This window comes from Bidens hawaiensis, unplaced genomic scaffold (genome assembly GCF_021521415.1).
Source record: "Bidens hawaiensis isolate Kalapana, Puna unplaced genomic scaffold, B.hawaiensis_p1.1 tig00023629_1, whole genome shotgun sequence".
Classification (NCBI taxonomy): domain Eukaryota; kingdom Viridiplantae; phylum Streptophyta; class Magnoliopsida; order Asterales; family Asteraceae; genus Bidens; species Bidens hawaiensis.
Window position 1 is genome coordinate 234114 of NW_027493707.1, and position 12587 is coordinate 246700.

Below are 12587 nucleotides of genomic sequence, written 5' to 3' on the forward strand. Positions count from 1 at the left end.
GTACCCGCTGCCAGAATTCATGACATCTCTTCTTCTGAGGAATCCGCAGATGGTCCTTCGCTGGTGCGGAAGAGGAAAGGTGCCGGCGGAAAGGGGAAGGAGAAGGTGGCCTCCACAGCCGATCCAGTGCTTCTATCTGACACTGAGTCAGATAGTGAAGAGGTGGCGGGGAACCCCGGTGGTGAGAAGACCACTGTTCCGGAGGCTACGACTGTTACCTCCGGAGAACCAATGACGACGACGGTGACCGGCATCAAGAGACCGGCTCCATCGGGTTCGTCCCCGCCCGTCCGTACGTTCAAGCTCAAGAAAACCCGTAAGTACAACTCTTAGCTTTTATCTTCGTAGTTTAATCTTCAAGTCTTTTTAACACTTTTCTTCTTTACGCAGGTGTGGATGTTGGCGCATTCCAGGGTGAGGGGCCGAGTACTACCTCTCCGCCAATGACGGTAGGCTTGGTCAGCCTACCTGAGGCGTCGACCCAGGCGCCTGCGCCTGCTTCCGCTGGTTCAGTTGCTCATTCTGAGCCGACTGTTCCAGCCGAGATGACGTCACCGCCGGCTGTGAGTGCAATTTTTACAGCATCCTTCACAGAGCCGGCGGTTACTTTTGCCGCGGATTCTGCAGCAGCGACCGCGGCGGCGACCACGGCGGCTGCTACCATGCCCCCGGCAACGACGGCCGGACCCTCAGGTACGCGTGGGGCTTCTCGCATCTTTCCGCCACCTTCCCATCTGCCTGACCTCTTGGATGGATTTCCATTGGGTTCAGGTGATGGGTTTGGCGGCTATCGGCCTGTAATTGACCCTACAGGTGCGTAGGGTTCCTTTGGCCCTTTTTCACTTATATATTTTATCTTTTCCTAACTGCTTTTTGTTTTCTGCAGTTTCGGATTCCAATGAAGTGTATGTTCCGCGATGGAACATACGCCGAGGAACAACCCTTCGTACCCCTGTGGAGTGCGTGGAATGGGCTCGCCACGCTGCTCCCCATGGTGCGTTGGGGGAAGCCATGGCTAGCTACCAGGAGGGTAGGCTAACCAACGAGCTTCGAGTTCTCCAAGCCCGGATGCAGCCGCGCGTCGAGCTGCTTTGTCGTGAAAATGACAAGTTGAAAGCAGCTCGCGCCAAGGAAGTATCCCAAGCGCGGGCTCTTCGGGAGGAGAACCAAAAGCTGTCCGCAGCTGCTGCGGAGAAGGAGAAGGCCTTCAAGGCCCTCGAGGTTGAGGTTCAAGCGCGACTCGAGGCCCGCTCCAAGGCTGCCCAAGCTGTTAACGAACAGCTTCGGCTAGCTAAGGAGACTGCGAGGAACGCGACCGAGAGGGCCACCAAGGCTGAAGCCGTTGCTGAGCCTTTACGCGTGGAGAACGAGGAGCTCAAGGCCAAATTAGAGGCTCTCCAACGCGCTCATGATGTCTTGGCGATGGAAGATGCCAAGAAGCTCCAGGAGATCTTGGACCAGAGGGGCGTGCTTGACCATACCGAGCGGAAGCTTAAGGGCGTCGAAGAGGCTGCCGCAAAGGAAGTGCTACTTGCCAACCTTAACAAAAGCGAAGCCGAACGCGCCTGCACCCAAGCTCAAGCCGCCCTTAAAGAAGCTCTGGTTGCCAAGGAATGGCTTCTTCGAGAAGCGTTGTCTCAGGTAAGTCTATCTTCATGTCTTCACGCTTTTCTTTGTAGATAGGGTACTGACACTTGTATATTTTCTTATGTAGGTTGTGCATCGGGTCTTTTCAGAGACATCCTACGACGATGCAATGAGCGCAGCCCTCAACGCTTCTCACGAGGATGGGGAACGGGTCGGCTTCCTGCTTGGTCTAGGGTTTGTTGAGAAAGGCGTCCCGCCATCCAACTTCCCTTTGTACAATGTAGATACCGAAGCCATATATGACCAAGCAGTAAATCAATACGCCGCCTTCCCGCATCCGGTGGTGGAGAAGGTGAATGAAATTGCTGCTGCTGATGACGGGCTACCTATCCTTAAGGCTTACCTTGAACAGCCACGCTCTACTGACGGCGCTGGTCCAAGTGGAAGTGGCCCTGAAGCCTGATCCTGAAGATCCCTTCCCGCTGCTAGGATAGATTTAGTTTGTATAGATTTACTTTCTTGTAGGCGGGTAGTCACCCAGCCATTGTAACGAATATTTATGAAATGTAAATCTTTGTGCGGCTAAGACCGCTTGATTCATTGGATTCCTTGCTTTATAAACTTTATATGACTTGCATTCTTTAGTTTAAATTAGCAATTTTCCAAGTGTTTAGGATAAGTTAACCTTTGAACGTGGTAGATAGGTGTGAAGTTTTGCTTCCTCCTTCGTGATTGTGCGGGTATGACCGTCACTTGCACTTGGTAGGATGGCTAAACTTTACCCATATCTGACCTGCGTGTAGGTTTTCCTCATCTTTGAGGATAAGTTAACCTTTGAACGTGGTAGGTAATCGGTGTGAAGTTTTGCTTCCTCCTTCGTGATTGTGCGGGTATGACCGTCACTTGCACTTAGTAGGATGGCTAAACTTTACCCATATCAGACCTGCGTGTAGGTTTTCCTTATCTTTTTTTTTTTTTTTTTTTTAGGATAACCTTTGAACGTGGTAGATGATAGGTTGAAGTTTTGCTTCCTTGTTTGTGATTGTGCGGGTAAGACCGTCACTTGCACTTACAAGGATGGCTAAACTTTACTTACATCATACCTGCGTGTAGGTTTCCCTTATTTTTAACGTTGTGTTTATGCGGGTTTTGCCGCCTTACACACGTAACGACTTACTTCTCCCCGTTTATGCGGTAAATACCGGCGCCAGTGGGAAGTTCATAAGGATAAAGGTAAACACATTATGAAAGGAGAATCATTTCCATTAGAAGTGGCTCTAGGCCTTTTCTTTACAAGTTTTGGAATTGATCTACATATAACATTTGCGTAATTGAGCTCCATTCCATGTTCTTGGGATGGGAGTGCCATCGAGCCTTTCGAGCCGGTATGCGCCCTTTCCCAGGACTTCTTTGATAATGTATGGCCCTTCCCAAACCGGGGCCAGCTTTCCCAGGCGCTCTTGGTTTGAAGCCTCGTTGTTACGCAGTATGTAGTCTCCTATCTTGAAGTTGCAGAGTTTTACCCGCGTGTTGTAGTACTTTTCCATTTGTCGTTTGTAGTTCTCTTCACGCACTGCGGCTAAGTCTCTGCGTTCCTCGGTTAGCATAAGATCCAACCGTCTTTCCGCATCATTGTCTTCTGGCTGAATCAAGACCCTTGGCGAGGGTAGACCAATTTCGACCGGGACCATGGCTTCAGTGCCATAAGTGAGGCTGAATGGGGTTTCTCCCGTACGCCACTTCTTCAGCGTTCTGTTTGCCCAAAGGACGTGCGGAAGCTCGTCCACCCAGCCGGATCTGTGTTCCAAGAGTCTTTTCTTTATGCCATCGACGATGCTCTTGTTTGCTCTTTCCACCTCACCATTACCTTGCGGGTGTGCCACTGAGGTAAAGGTGTGGGTGATTTGAAGTTCTTTTAGCCACTGTTGTAGCTTCTTGTCAGCAAAGTTGGTGCCGTTATCGCTCACAAAATTCTGTGGAAGTCCAAAACGACAAATAATAAATTCCCAAATAAATTTTTTGATATGCTTCGCGGTTGTTTGGGCTAAAGGTTTTGCTTCTATCCACTTGGTGAAGTAGTCGATGGCTACCACTAGGAACTGAACATTTCCTGCTGCTGTAGGAAATGGGCCTGTCACATCGATGGCCCATTTCTGAAATGGCCATGAAGAAGTGACTGGAACAAGTTCATTCTTCGGGCGGTGCGTGTTGGGTGCGTAAAGCTGGCAAGACCTGCATTTTCTGATGTATGCCAGTGCATCCGTATGCATCCCCGGCCAAAAGTATCCCGCGTTGTTTAGCTTGGCTACAACAGCGCGGGGACCTGCGTGTACCCCACAGATGCCTTCGTGTACTTCCCTTAGGAGGTAGTCAGCATCTTGGTTGTCCACGCATCATAAGAGTGGGCCAAGAAAGTTACGTCTGTAAAGGATGTCATTGACAAGTTGATAATTCAGTGCTTTACAGCGCAGTTTTCTTGCCTGTGTTTTTGACTCTGGTAGTGTTCCTGCTGCAAGGTAATTTATTATTGGTGTCATCCACGTTTCTGTACCGGTTTGAATGACACAAATTTCCTTGTGCGGGACTGATGGTGCTTCGAGGAGTTCAATGCGGATGTCCTTTCCCAAGTGGGTGAAGGCTAGTGATGCAAGCTTGCTTAACGCATCCGCAGATTTGTTTTCGCTGCGCTTGACGTGTATGACTTTACAATCACTAAAATCACGCATAAGGGTTTTTGCCTGGGCGAGGTACAGGGCCATGGTGTCGTTCACAGCCGTGTACGTCCCATTTATTTGGTTGGCCACCAGCATGGAATCCACGTGGGCTTCCAAGTTTTTCACTCCCATCTTACGCGCAATTCTCAAACCGGCCAAGAATGCTTCATATTCGGCTTCATTATTCGTACTTGGAAAATCCAACCGAATAGCGTAAGTATATTCTTGGCCTGCTGGGTTGGTTAATTTTAACCCTGCGCCTGAACCCTCGTTACTGGCCGCTCCATCAGTGTAGAGTCGCCAGACATCATTGACGTCCTGTGCTGGGGAGGGTTGAGCCTCCTCCTGGCACTCTTTCTCCCGCGAAGCGGGGACTTCTGCAATAAAATCAGCCAGGACCTGGCCTTTTATGGCTGGTCTTGGCTTGTACTTAATTGCATATTCTCCCAATTCAATTGCCCATTTGGCTAGACGTCCCGATAATTCGGGTTTGCCTAGAACGTTTGAGATTTTGAAGTTGGTGAGAATGGTGATTGGGTGGCCCTGGAAATATCGTCTTAACCTGCGTGAAGCGTGTATAAGTGCTAAGACTAATTTTTCGAGGGTAGAGTACCGGGTTTCTACGTCTGTTAGTACACGGCTAACATAATAGATTGGCATCTGGATGCCTTTTCATTCTATTAGCAGGACTGCCCCGGTTGCTCTATCTGTTGCGGAAAGGTATAGGATTAACTCCTCTCCCGCTTGTGGTGCTGTAAGTGTTGGGAGTTCGATCAGGCGTGACCGAATCTCCTGAAAAGCTGCTTCCGCTTCTGGTGTCCAGCGGAAGTGCGTTTTCTTTAAGCAGTTTCTCAATGTTGACACGAAAGGAAACGACTTATCCGCATGGTTTGCCAGAAAGCGATTAAGTGCGACTAGTCGTCCATTCAGTGTCTGAGCCTGTTTGATGGTGGTAGGTGATTCCATTTTAACAATGGCTTCGACCTTTTCAGGGTTCGCTCTGAAGCCATCTTTAGTAACAATGACTCCCAAGAACTTCCCTTCTTCCATCCCAAATGAACACTTGCTCGGGTTGAGATTCATGTTTATCTTTCTGAGCGTGTTGAAAGTTTCTTCAATGTCTTTCAACATCGCTTCTGGCTCAGGGCTTTTGATGACCAAATCATCCATATAGACTTCCAAGTTTCTCCCGATTTGGGCATGAAACTCTTTGTCCATCAGTCGTTGGTACGTGGACCCTGCATTCTTAAGTCCGAATGGCATCATTTTATAACAAAATGTACCATCGGGCGTCCGAAATGCGGTTTTGTCCTGATCATCTACGGCCATGTGGATTTGATGGTACCCCTTATACGCATCCAAGAAGCATTTAAGGCGAAATGGTACCAACGAATCCACCTTAAGATCAATTTCTGGTAACGGATAACAATCTTTGGGGCATGCTTTGTTCAAATCTTTGAAATCTATGCACATGCGCCATTGTTTGTCATTCTTCGGTACCATTACGGGATTTGCAACCCATGTTTGATATCTGCTAACGCGTACGATGCCTGCGTCAAGGAGTTCCTTGACTTGGGTTCTACACGCGTTAGTTTGTTCAGGCCCCATTACTCTGCGCTTTTGTACGACTGGCGTAACAGCCGGATCGCACTTGAGCTTATGCTCCGCCTTACTTCGGGGTACACCAGTCATGTCAGCTGGTGTCCACGCAAAGATGTCAGCGTTTTTCTGCAGTAAGCGTTTGAGTAGGGTGCGGGTGGGATCAACGATTGTTGGTCCAATGGTAACGGCCTGGTCGGGGTATTTGCCATTGAAGGCCCATTTTTCCGGTTCAGTGATGGTTGGTTTAGCCTTTTTCGGTTTGGGTTTAGATGAGACAGATGCGATGCATACCTGGGGAATGCCAGAGATCATCGCTACACCCTCAGCTGTTGGCCATCCCATCATGCCGTGGACTGAAGATACCACGGCGTTGAATCTTGCCATCCCGTCTCTTCCGAATAGGATGTCGTACGTGTGGTGTGGCTTTTTCATCACGACAAAATCCACGTCTTCTGTGCGTGAATGATTCCCATCAGTAAGAGTAACGGGGAAAGATAGGATACCCAGGGGGGTTTCTGTACTGCCGTCAAACCCTTCCATTGAAGCGTAGACCGTTTCCAAGCGTTCTTTGTCTTCATCATCCAGCTTATCAAAGAACTGCCTGTACATCACTGTCGACGAAGCGCCGTTGTCAGCAAGAGTGCGGGAAGTGATGTAATGCCCCAGCTGGCTTCTGATGACGATGGGGCCTTCTTTGCTGGGGCCTCCTGGCACTCGCGGGAAGCGCACCTCAGCTTCCTTCCACGCGCATGGTTCTGTCACCCGTCTTTTTCTTCCTCTGACCTTGCCATGAACCATGTTGATGCTGATGTCGACGGGCTTTCGTCCGTTACCTCTGTACCGGTTGTCATTCCTTCCTCCCTTCCTGATCGATGCCACGAGATGTGCAAGTCTTCCATCCTTGACAAATGTCTCAATAATATCCTTCAAGGATGTGCACTCTTCAGTACCATGACCCTTTGTCCCGTGGAAATCACAGGATTTGCTTTGATCCGCATTAGGTTTCTGCCGGATCAATGGGGCTTTAGGCCATGGCAATTTTTCCGTGGCAAATATCTCCGTGACGCTCTTCGTGAGTGGCGTCCACCGGTGTTTTCGGTTTGAAGGGTGTGTGTTGTCCCTTCCGCCAACAAGAGGGCGAGAGCTGGATGAGGTGTCAAAGTTTACCCTTGACTGCCAAATACCTAGCCTCCTCTTTTTGTTCTGCCGGGCGATCCGGACATTGTTCTCTCTTGTCCTCTGCGTATAGAGGTGTGTACTCTGGGGAAGATCCCTTCCCAGTTGCTTTTCCGTCTCGGCAAAGCGCTTTGCCGCCGTCATGATGGCATCCCAAGTTGATGGCATGCCATCCTTACCCGTCAATGTGCGGATAAGTTCTGGGTATTCGGCGCCTTGGATGAAGGCGGCGCGAACCAGATCCTCACTTATGTTGCCGAGACTTAGCTTTTTGGAGTTGAAGCGAGTGATGAAGTCTAGTAAAGATTCATCCTCCTCTCTCACGCAGTTGAGGATCGTCCACTGCTCTTCAGTGTACTTCCTCTGTTGGCTGAAGTGCTGGCTGAACTTGTTCTGAAAGTCCGCCCAGTCATATATGTGGTGGATCGGTAAACGATCGAACCATGCCCTGGCCGCTCCGACCAGAGTCATCTGGAACATGTAGCACCACGTGGGTTCCGTCCAGTTGCTGACGGTAGCCCCCGCAATGAACCTGTTCAAATGGTCGTCTGGGTCGGATAGACCATCATAAGTGCCAATGTTGGACATTTGTTTGGCACTTCTCGGGGCGATTGCTTCCGCAATGTCCCTTGCGAATTTTGACTTTCCTGCATTTGTAGCAGTTGGTCTAAAGGTTTTGGAGAAGTCACGCGGGTTTCTCTCCGCGATTGGTTTAAAAGCTTCCCCAAAATTCCTTTTTGGTTGGACGTCCGTTTCCTTACGCTTCCCTTTCGCCTTATGGCGAGGGTTTGCGTCGGTATCGGACTCCAACTCGTCGTCTGAGTACTCGCAGTCACTGCTCATATTGAGGTGTTGGCGAGTACTGGCGAATTCATCAGCCTGTTGAGCTGAACGCAAGCGTTCATCCAATTCGGCTTGGAATTCTCTTTGCCGTGCTTCGGCCCACGCCTTCACTTGATCTAGTGTTTGGCGAGGGACCCTCGTTCGTTTTTCCAGCTGGGTATCGGTGAACCCCAGTGGAATATTTACTGCACTTGCCCCGGCTTGGGTAGTCGGGGTAGTGTTCGTAAGGATTGTATAACCGCCGGTGTTCCCCCCAGTTGCTGGGGTTGTTACCGGGGTTTCCTGGTCGGTTACTGGCCTTTGGACCGGAGTAACGTTAACCATTTCTTCAGAAATTGTGAAAAAACTAAAATAGTTCTAGCTTTTATGCACGGATGGCGCCAATGAAGAAACACTAAGTGACCCGGAACAGATTATAGATAATCTGGGGGTTAAGTAATGTTTCCCACGAGAATGAGGTCCAACAGAGACAGTTGTTCTTCAGGGGACCTGCAAAACAAACACCGTAAGCTCGTCACTGAGAAGGGGGGGTTCCTCCTTGTGACCACCCTCCGGCGTGAGAATCAGACTAGATTGCTCTGAATATAAGTGTATATTAAGAGATTGCTAGATAACAGGATAGCAGATGATCTTACCATTCCAAGATGTTGGAGTATTTATAGCCGAAGGTAGGTTTCCTAGAAGGTACAGCCAGCTGAATAGTATTCCTGTTCTACCAACAGTGGATTATGCACAAGCCATACTAGTTGGTGGATAGGTTACGGCCAACAGTAACACTATTCTACCAACTGTAGGCTACGCACGCTCCTCAGTAAGAGTTGGTGAGTAGGCAGCGGCTAATAGTGACAAACAGTACTAGAGGGTGCTCCTCCTCGTACTGTTGTCGGTGAGCTGTCACCCTGTGATTGGCTCATGGGTTGTTCTGGTCAGATCGTCTGTCCTACCCATACCTTGGTAGGTATAGTACAAAAGATCTTTCAGAATCATACGGACTGGCTCATTTTGGCGGGATTGTTCCCGCCTTGCTCATTCCTTCATGTGACTACTGAAGTAGCTATTGCCTTGTGCGTGTAGCCCTGCTGTCTGCGGGTAGCCTTCCCTGATGGCTTGTATCCGCAACTGCGGGAACAGGCGGGGTACTTCACCATTGGGAGGCTTTCCCTGCGTGTACAGCTTGCGTACTGCGCGTAAGATTCTATGAGCATGGTGGGTCCTGCGGGAGCAGATGGCCTTTGCGCAGACGTCCCTGTTCAAGGTGAGTCTTGCGGGACCAACTGGTCTCTGCTGGGACCTACCTCTTCAAGTCCCCCCAGTCCGACGGTAGGCATGTGTCCGACGGTAGGCGTCGGCGGACACCTAAGCGGGGGCGGGTACGGGACCATGTTGAGAAAATACGGGTTATCAGTTGATCACGTGATCGACGCTCGGATTGTCGATGTTAACAGTCGGATTTTGGACCGGAAAACGATGGGTGAGGATCTTTTTTGGGCTATACGAGGTGGCGGCGGGGCCAGTTTCGGTGTAATATTGTCCTACACTGTGAAACTGGTCCCAGTGCCCAAGGTTAACACCGTGTTCCGTGTAATGAAAACGGAAGTGGAAAACATGACTGCCCTTGTACACAAGTGGCAGTCGGTTGTACCAGTAATGGATAGTAACTTATTTATTAGGATTCTGTTACAACCCGTGACAGTTAGTCACTGAAAAACAGTTCGGGCGACATTTGTCGCCCATTTCTTGGGTGATTCCAGTACATTGGTAGCGGAAATGAACAAAATCTTCCCGGAACTCGGGCTAAAAAAAGAAGATTGCTTGGAAGTAAGCTGGATTCAGTCCATTCTATACTGGGCTAACTTCGATTTGAACACGACGACTCCAAAGATTCTCCTTAACCGCCACTCGGACAAAGTAAATTTTTTGAAAAGGAAGTCCGATTATGTTCAAACGCCTATATCAAAACCGGGGTTGACGTTAATATTTAATAAAATGGTTGAGTTAGGTAAAGTTGGGTTGGTTTTCAACTCGTATGGTGGGAGAATGAACGAAGTTGCGTCAGACGCAACCCCGTTCCCTCACCGAGCTGGAAACTTGTTTAAGATTCAGTACTCAGTGAACTGGAACGATGAGGGTCCAGAACTAGAGAAGAATTACATGAATCAGAGTAGGGTTTTGTATAAATTCATGACGAACTATGTGTCGAAGAATCCAAGAGGCTCGTTCTTGAATTATAGAGATTTGGATATTGGTGTGATGACCGGAAGTGGCACGAGCGGATATAACTCCGCTAAGGTTTACGGGGAGAAGTATTTTATGGGAAACTTTGATAGATTGGTGAACGTGAAGACGACAGTTGATCCGTGTAATTTTTTTAGGAATGAACAAAGCATCCCGGTTCTTCCCGGAAAAAGCAGTTGCCAGCCTGGAAAGACGAGGACATTAAATTAGAATCTTTATATTCCGAATCTTGTTGATTCATTTTAAGAAAATGAGTTATTATTATGTTACTTTGTTTTTAAGTACATGCAAATTTGTAGAAGACAAAATTGACAAAAATTGAATAAACCAAAATAAATGAATCTAATGTAAAACCGACGGCTAGGTATAATGTAAACTGTTTATGATAAACATCAACATTCATTATTGATGACTTAATTTTTATCGGCATTGTGTATTAAAATATTAGGGTTGTCACTTTTAAACGAGACATCGTCAAAGTATCGGAAATTTGAGTCTTGAGATGACACCAAGTCATCATTCACTTGCTCGTTACTCTTCATCCATTGTTCATCGATGGACTATTGATGTTAATTGTCCATTAAATTGTTATGGTTGTGACTACCAAAAGGAGATGATAACGCCACATGGATCATGGTATTCAACCAAATAATAGTCACATAAAATAAAATAATATTGTTTAGTTATTAACATGTCTAAGGTTTTAAAAAAAGCCTTATTTTTATAAAGTCAAAAGAGTGTCTTCGTATGTACAAGTACAACAAATTATTAAGAGAAAATTTCAATAATATCCATTTTAAAAGATGTTTTTTAAGTCTTTTCACTATTTATAAAGAATTCTTAAAATATCTATTAAAATAAGGCAGGATGATTTTTTTAATTATTCAAGACGACTAATTCGTATAGCCAACAAAAAACAAACACGTGTCCATAAAGTTGACGCAACGACTGGTTCGTGAAGACAATCTAAGCGCCAACAAAGCAGTCATCCGACCACTGCGTTCATGACTATGTCGGGCCGACTAGATCGTGAACATGCCGACTAGATCGTGAAAACGCCGAATCCTATAACGGACTAGCTACAAGTACTAAAAAAATCTATTGCTCACCTAGAAACACTATAATTTTTCTTTGAATCCCCAACTCGTATAAAAATTAACTACAAACTTCTTTTTAGTACATCTTGGTGGCATTTTTGGAAAGTGGTCACGAGAGAAACACGGTGTATTCCAATGTTATGGTGGCCTTTTGGAACCGTTGAAAAGCCCAAAACTCGTACATTTTTAAGGCTGATAAGTTGTTTGGAGATATAAAGGTTTTGAGTTTTTTATGGATTAAAAATAGAGCAAAGTATTTGAATATAGATTGTGATAGGTTGAAAATTTTGGGTATTTAATTTGTTTTTTTGTTTGTATGTTTGTGTCGGCTCTTTTTATCTTCTCAGCAGGAAGGTTTTGGCTTTGGTTTAATGATGTCTGCTTAAAAAAAAACTAAAAACTTCTTTATTAGGTAGATAGTATAGCAAGCTTTATGGGTTGCACTTTTTTTTTAGCAATTGTGAAACCCTAGAATCTAGATCGATCTCTATATTCAAATACTATACTTGTAATTTCTCATCACTAGAGTTAAAAGAGATTAATAGATTCGTGGTTGCAGCATGTAGGTATATGGGTTTAGACTAAATCACAAAAATCCTTGTGCCGCATGTTTGTTCATTTAATGCATTTTGATTGTGTGAATGTTTTGCTTAATCGGATCCTAACATGTAGAACTTAAGTGAATGTTACATTAAACTTTAAAAATTAACACATGTTATTATACTATAAAGTTTTGGCGTCAAAGAGACAATCAATTTTAAGGACTACAAGTATCTTATCGATAAAAATGAACAATTTAACCTCGTAGACCATCTGGTTATCAACACATCTTTACCTAAACGTGTTCCCGGCCTAACCCAAAATCCTACCAACTCGTTTAAATTAACATGGAAACTACAAATCCTATGTTAAGTTTGTCAAAAATTCACACGAATTAATCCAAACCCAAGTCAACAAAAATCTTCATAGTCTCATACTGGGAAGATTATGCTTTGGTTTAAAACCGCGAATCCAATGGCTGATTTTGTTTCAAGGTAGGTTTTTAGTTTTAGGAAACAATTTGACTTTTTTTTTATATAAATATCAAAAGCCAACAGTATAAAACGAGATTGGATACTATAGTATTTGTCAATAAGCTGCTGGTGGAGTGGTAACGACATAATTTATATATAGAGGGGCCAAATCAAAGCGGGTTAAATTTTTTTCCAATTGAGCTGAACGGTTATTAATAATAATAATGTATTCATATTCGTATCCCTAGCCGGATTCCGTCGAAGCTCCGATCGGACTTTGCAGGTAACTCTTTTGTGTTGTCAATTATACAGTAAATTAA

General features: G+C 46.1%; 1 pseudogene; it reads left to right on the forward strand.

The window, feature by feature from the left end:
• Positions 1-9251: 9251 nt before the first annotated feature.
• Positions 9252-10401, forward strand: LOC143567772 (berberine bridge enzyme-like 19 pseudogene; annotated as a pseudogene).
• The last annotated feature ends 2186 nt before the right edge of the window (positions 10402-12587 follow it).